This window comes from Pogona vitticeps, chromosome 11, assembly GCF_051106095.1.
Source record: "Pogona vitticeps strain Pit_001003342236 chromosome 11, PviZW2.1, whole genome shotgun sequence".
NCBI lineage: Eukaryota > Metazoa > Chordata > Lepidosauria > Squamata > Agamidae > Pogona > Pogona vitticeps.
This window is the reverse complement of record NC_135793.1, coordinates 524,619-530,855: the sequence shown is the minus strand read 5'-3', so window position 1 is coordinate 530,855 and position 6,237 is coordinate 524,619.

Here is a 6,237-nt window from a genome sequence, read left to right as displayed (position 1 = left end):
CATTGATCTGTATTCATTGAGGGCATTGATTCATACTGTACAAATATGAATCAATGGATTAGTGATGTATTTTTTGAACAAATTTGGTGATTTGTTTTTTAATCCATGCATATCTCTAGCCCACACCAACAGGTGCCAGGAGGAGAGAAAAGGCAGGAGGGTTGAGTGGGTGACCAGACAGCCAGGCAGAAGTTCACCCTTCTCAGCTGCCCAGCCAATAAGGGGGTGTTCTGCAAGGTGGCCACTTACGCATTGTGAAGAAAGAGGACTGGGTCTCCAACCCAGAGGACCCAGGAGGAGACTGCTTTGCTGCTATCCAAGCAGCCTCTGAGGCCGAAAGATAAGGGAAGAGAGGTTTCGGGCTCTCATTGGCAAGGGTTCTTGGGGAGCGGAAACAGCCTCAATGGATGGGGATGAAGAATGGAACGAGCAGCGTTGGCATCTCTAGGAATGACCCAAGAGGGACCCTTTGCTGAGGCCAACCTCAGGTCCAGAACTGGGGGCGAAAAGAGAAAGAGATGCCAAAGAAATGCCAAATCGTTGGAACCGTCCAGTCTCCTGGATTCCCTTCCTTGTGGCCATTTTTTTAAAAAGCGGGGCGATTTGGGGGCATTTCTCTATGGGCTACTTTTGAAAACAACTTTAAGCCCACATTTGTGATTTTATTTATTTATTTATTTTACATCACTAAAAGCCTGTGGAGCTTTTCAAGACAAAGCGTGAGGGTGGACATGAATAATGCAGGATCCATTCGGGTCTCGAAGACTTTGCTGTATCCATAATACATGCAACTCAGCAGAGAAGTCACTAATGGAACTAAAGTGGACAACCAGTCTTCCTCTTCCTCTCCCCGCCCCCCCAATGCCCCTCACCTCCTCCTGGAAAGAGAAACAGAAGAAGAGATGGGAGGAATAGGACAAGGATTGAGGAGGACCCACCACGCTGGAGCCCCTCTCATGGTAGCTTTGATGGGTGCCCATCCGGGCTCACCCTTTCTGCCTCTTTGGTGAGATTCTCCTGGATCTCTGGAAGCAACCGTCCATCCTTTGCTCTCCTGCGACCATGGGAGGAAGAGACTGGGGGCCCCAAAGAGCTTGCCCAGGGCTGGGCTTGTCCTACCTTACACGCTTCTCACTTGTCATGACTTCTTTGATTGCAGCTCCAGGGTTGCAGCCACTCTTTCAGGAAAGCAGGCCAAGAGGTGGAAAGAGTTGGGAGAGGGAGGGGCTCTCTTGGAGTAGCCTGGCTGCTTCTTGCTTGCTCAGAGGAAAGCATCACCCCTCCCTCGGTTTGTCAGGTCCTGTATTCCAAAATATATCTCATGTGGTGCACTGTGCTCACACACATACCCCTCTGCATGGGCCCAGTAAAGTCCTCCTGGCAGGTGGTCATAAGGAGGGGAGAGTCCCCCAGGGCTCAAGGCCAAGGGGACTTTCCCCACCCCTTCCAGCACCGCTTGTCCTGCTAGATTTGTCTTCCTGCTTGGAAGCAAAGCCAGCTCTTCCCTGAGGCTCAACCTTCTCTCTCGCCCCTCCCTGCCTCCCTCTCAGCCCATTGTCTAAAGATGAGCAAATAAAAGGGGAAGTTCCACCTGCCACGTCCCTTTGGGGAAGCTCCGAGGCTGGGCTCCCCATCCAAGTGTTCTTCTGGTTCTTGGCTGGAGCACAGAAGGAGCCAGTTATTGGCCAGATGACCTGACCTTCTCCAGGGGGAGATTGCTATGATCCCATTCAAAGGGGGTTCATCCTGCAAACCAAGAGTGATGCTTAGGTCTCCATCGTTTGACCACTAAACCTTCAAGCCTTTCACATGTTCTTTGTCTCTGCAGCTGCCCTTGAAACTAGAAGGCGGGTTCTCTTGTGCTTCCCATCCTAGTAGGGTTGGCCAGCATGGCTGGTGGTCGGGGTTTATAGGAGGTGTGAGGCCCCCGGGTGGGTATCCGAGGGACAGCTGACCACTCCATCCCCGTGAGCTCCCTCTCCTGACAGCCACATTGCATCATTGCCATCAGAGCGCTCACAGCCATCCTTGCTCACAACGTAGGAGAAATGCTCCCAGGCAAAAAGGAGATGCATTCACAGCAAAGCTGAGACCAGAGGCCTCCCTGCTTGCTCAACAGCTGTGCCTCAGGAGTAAATCACTTTGCCACCCGGGCAGATCCTTCTCGCCGGCAGGCAGGCAGGGCCATAGGACACATGGCGCAATTAGACAAGCTGTTTCTGGGATTCTACGCATGCATGCTCGCGGCTCCGTGGCATAGATTGAGAAGATGCACAGAACAAACCCCATTGACTTTAGGAAGACTCTGGTGAGAATTCATTGTACATAATTTTTGGTGCAGCAACTGATGTATAAAACATGAAACTGAGAGGAGGGGGGAGAGAATCCGGCTCTTGGCTGCACAGGAAATAGATTTTTTAATAACATTTATTCACATACTATTTGGTGACTTCTCCTTCTGCCTTCTGAAGTTATCTCCCCTCTCTGCAATTTAGCTCTGCAGAGAGTATGTTCACCAGGCATCTTATCGTTTTAATAGCTCTCTCTTTTTTAGATTTAATGTATCAGAGGGATCTGCTGAAGCTCAGGTTACTTTGAATGTAAGCTGCTGCTAGAAAGACTGTCACCCTTGAAAAAAGCTACTTAACCCATAAAATCAACCTAGTGAGCTGCGCTGGTCCCTTTAGGATTCTTTATTTTCCTTCATCCAAATGAAAAAGACTGACTTATTTTTGCAATACCATTTTTTCTGCTTCTGCTCCAAAATACTAGGATATAATTAGAATCCCAAAGTCTACGTACCAGAAACAGAAGGCCCTCATCATCTGCTTTCCTGAAACCAGCATCCACCATGGGCTAGTCTCTTCTGCAGCCTGGGAAGAATGGACCATCCTTTCCATTAATCCAGCCCCCATCTGCTATTGGACCATCTGAGAGTTCTAGAGGGATGGAAAGGGTGGACCTGAAGGATGGGCGCTGCTCAGCTCAGACACATCCACAAAAAAAAAACACTGTACACTTTGTGTAGACTTTGTCTAGAGGGGCGGGGTATAAATCTCAATAAAGTAAAGTAAAGTACAGAAAGAGTGTGTTCCAGTTTTTGTGGTACTGTGTAACTCTGTGTCCCCTTTTCAAGGACAATTGAAGTTCACACATGCAAGTTATTTTGTTCACTGCATTCCATTGACTGGTAAAACACCCACAAATTCAGGTCTATTTGCCCATCCCCATAGTGACTAGGGAGCAGAGTAAAGAGCCCAGGGGACTCACAGGGCAGAGCAGTGGCCATTGATGCCCTGTATGAATTCTGGCATTTGCAGGCTGAAAGGTGTCAATATTAAAAAAAACACACACACATGAATGGAAGTGGAAAAAGGGAAACTGCAAGGCCTTTGAAGTAAGATGCTGATCAGGCATCAGAGGGGAAAGAGATGGGACAGACCTCAATCACTGAGGCACTAAAGAGGTCTCTGAGTGAGGGCAGCAGACTGTATACTTCCTTGCAGCCAGTTGGGTGTCACTTTAATTTGCTACAGCGCAAACTGTGGCACTTACACCAGAGTAGAACATTGACCTTGCCTTCCGCGATGTTCTCCTTTCCCCTTTCTGGTTGTTACTTGCACTGCTAGGACAGGGAGCGCATGGGTGCATGGATGAATGTCTGCATTCTCATGTAGGTTTCGAGTGGTTAGGTCAGAACATTCCTGTCTCCCACACACACACATACCAAGCAGGAAGCACTAAAGGGTCAGCCTTCAGCCTGCTGCTTTGTCGTCTATCAAAGATCTTCTCCGAGATACGCATACACTACCTGGGTTGGGTACCAGCTCCTGTGATCACGTAACTCCTGGGAAAGGGTGGTCTGGTCCCCTGAGGCTGCCTTTATGTTTGCTTAGTGTGCTGTTAAACCTGACCAGTTTCACTAGGAACACAAACATCCCCAAACAACAGCAGCAGAAACTCAATGGAATCAAGAGGACTTCAAGCAAATGCCAAAATACCTTTCTGGGAACCTTTCATGCCAACTCCACCGACATTTCAAATGGCATTTGAGTGCAGAAAGCCCCTAATTATATTCCAGTTCAAGGCTATGGTGGGACGGATTTGACAGCTGCACATAAATCACTGAGCCTTGGGAAGGCACAAGGCAGAAGTTGCAGTGAGTGCCCGACACCTCTGGCTGAAACAGAACAAGAGGAGGTGCACCTCTAGCCAAGCCAGGCCCCGAAGAAGGGGGCAAAGAGCAACTGATGCAAGGGTTATAACCTCACGAGGCTTCGCAAGACGAGGAGCCTCCTCACATCTTGGAAGAGGTGTAGTGAGGACATTGGGCTGCAAAAACGGGAAAGCACCCATTCCCCTCGGTGTCTCTGAAGTGAAGCTCTCCTGATCTCTGACAGCTTGGGTCCTCCTCACCAGGGCCATGGCTGCTGTAATCTTCTCCTCATTGGAGCAAGATGTCAGACATGACAAATATGGTGTCACTTTCACAGCAAGGCTGTATCATCAAGCTGGGAGTTGGAAACAGCTATGACAAAAATAAATATGTAACCAAAAACTGAGTTGTATTGTGTGAATGCCTGGAATGAATATCGTTAACTTAGGGAGGCAGAAATTGACTTCCAAAATGGGCTTGTGCTGTGGTTTCTTGTGAAAACCTGAGGAGGGTCCCCTCCTCGCTTTCCCCTGCTGTCTTGGGGATGCTCCAAATGCTTCATTTTCCAAGCCCTTTTTGGGAATGAGGGGGCGCTGTTGGAAAAGCCAAGGTGGGCCAAGGGCAGAGGGCAACTGGAAAAAAAGAGGCCAAGGTCTGGCCTGCTGCCACTAGCAGCTCCTGGCAGCATGCAAAGGGTGGCACTGCAGTCCCACGAAAGGACGGCTGCGGCCTCAGCTCCAGCCTCGCCTGCTAGCTCCAGTCAGACGTCTGCCTGGGCAGTTTATGGCTCCCATCAGCTTTGGGGTTTTCTTAAGGGGCGGGGATGCTGCTGGAGCTGGAGCTGGTTCAAGATCCCATCCAAAGGCACCCCACGTCATCTGACAGCCAGCCAAGGCATCTCCCAGTGAGCCCCAGGTGTGCCCATGAGGAGCCACATGTGTTCCTAGGATCCGGACTTGGGAGAGGTTTGTTCATATTCTTCGGGTTCCCAGCGACCCAGAAGAGAAGGGTTGCATGGTGGCCCTCCAGGCATTGGTCTGGATTACCCAGGCCATTCCCTCTTGCCAAGACACCCAGCCATGCCAGCCCAAGTGTTTCACAGGGTCCAGCCAGATGGAGCACCCGCTGGTGTGCAGTGACCTCAAAGTAGCTCAGAGCCAGCGGAAGGGGAAATGACTTCCCAGAAGCCTTGCGATGGCACCAGGCGATGGCCAGCTTTTCTCAAGACACCAGGGAGTGAATAGCAGCGACCCTTGCTTTAACAAAGGGCAACTTGGTGCATTGTGTGGTTAGCCGTGTGGCTCTAGCTTGCCTGGATATAAACCATGTTGTGAAATTGCTTCTGATTTATGGTGGTCCTGATGGGGTTTCTAAGGAGAGGAGGTGTTCCAGGAATGGTTCTCCCAGTGAGTTTCCACAACCAAGTGGGGGAACTTGAACCCTAGCCCAACTCCCTGCCCACTCCCTCCACACTAGTTCTCTGCCTGGGTTTGGGGGGGAGGGAAGACTTCCACCAACCTCTGAAGGAGGAGTGCATAATTTTTTTTTTAAAAAAAAAAGTCTTCAAGGTCCCACAAAACAACGTGTTGCCCTTGGAAATGGTACAAGTGCCTGTTTTTTTTTTGGGGGGGATATGTTTTTGTAAACAAATTTCATGTGTTTTGAAGCAAAAGTTCATGTGGATTTAAGGCTCTCTCTCTATATATATATATGTAATAAAGTTATCTATCTATCTATAGCTTCATGCAGAATACAGATGGCATTTATTTAGGAACAAACATGTGAGAAAATGGCCGGGAGACGGGAGATGGGTTGACCCATTTTGTCCTGGCCCCCGCTTTGAAAGAGCCGCGTCGGTACGGCTTGATCCCACTTCCTGCAGGCGTCTCCATAGATGTGATCCCCCCTGCATTGCCAGCCGAGGAGATCAGAGTCACGGCAGGGCTTTCTTGCTTTGCAAAAGGGTACCTGGCAGCTGTTACATGCCCGCAGGCCAGTCTTCAGACCGGCTGGCTGGTTTTTCTGAAGTCAGCCCAATGCAAACGGCTTTGGCCAAGTTTCCGACCTTGCTTTGTCCTTCT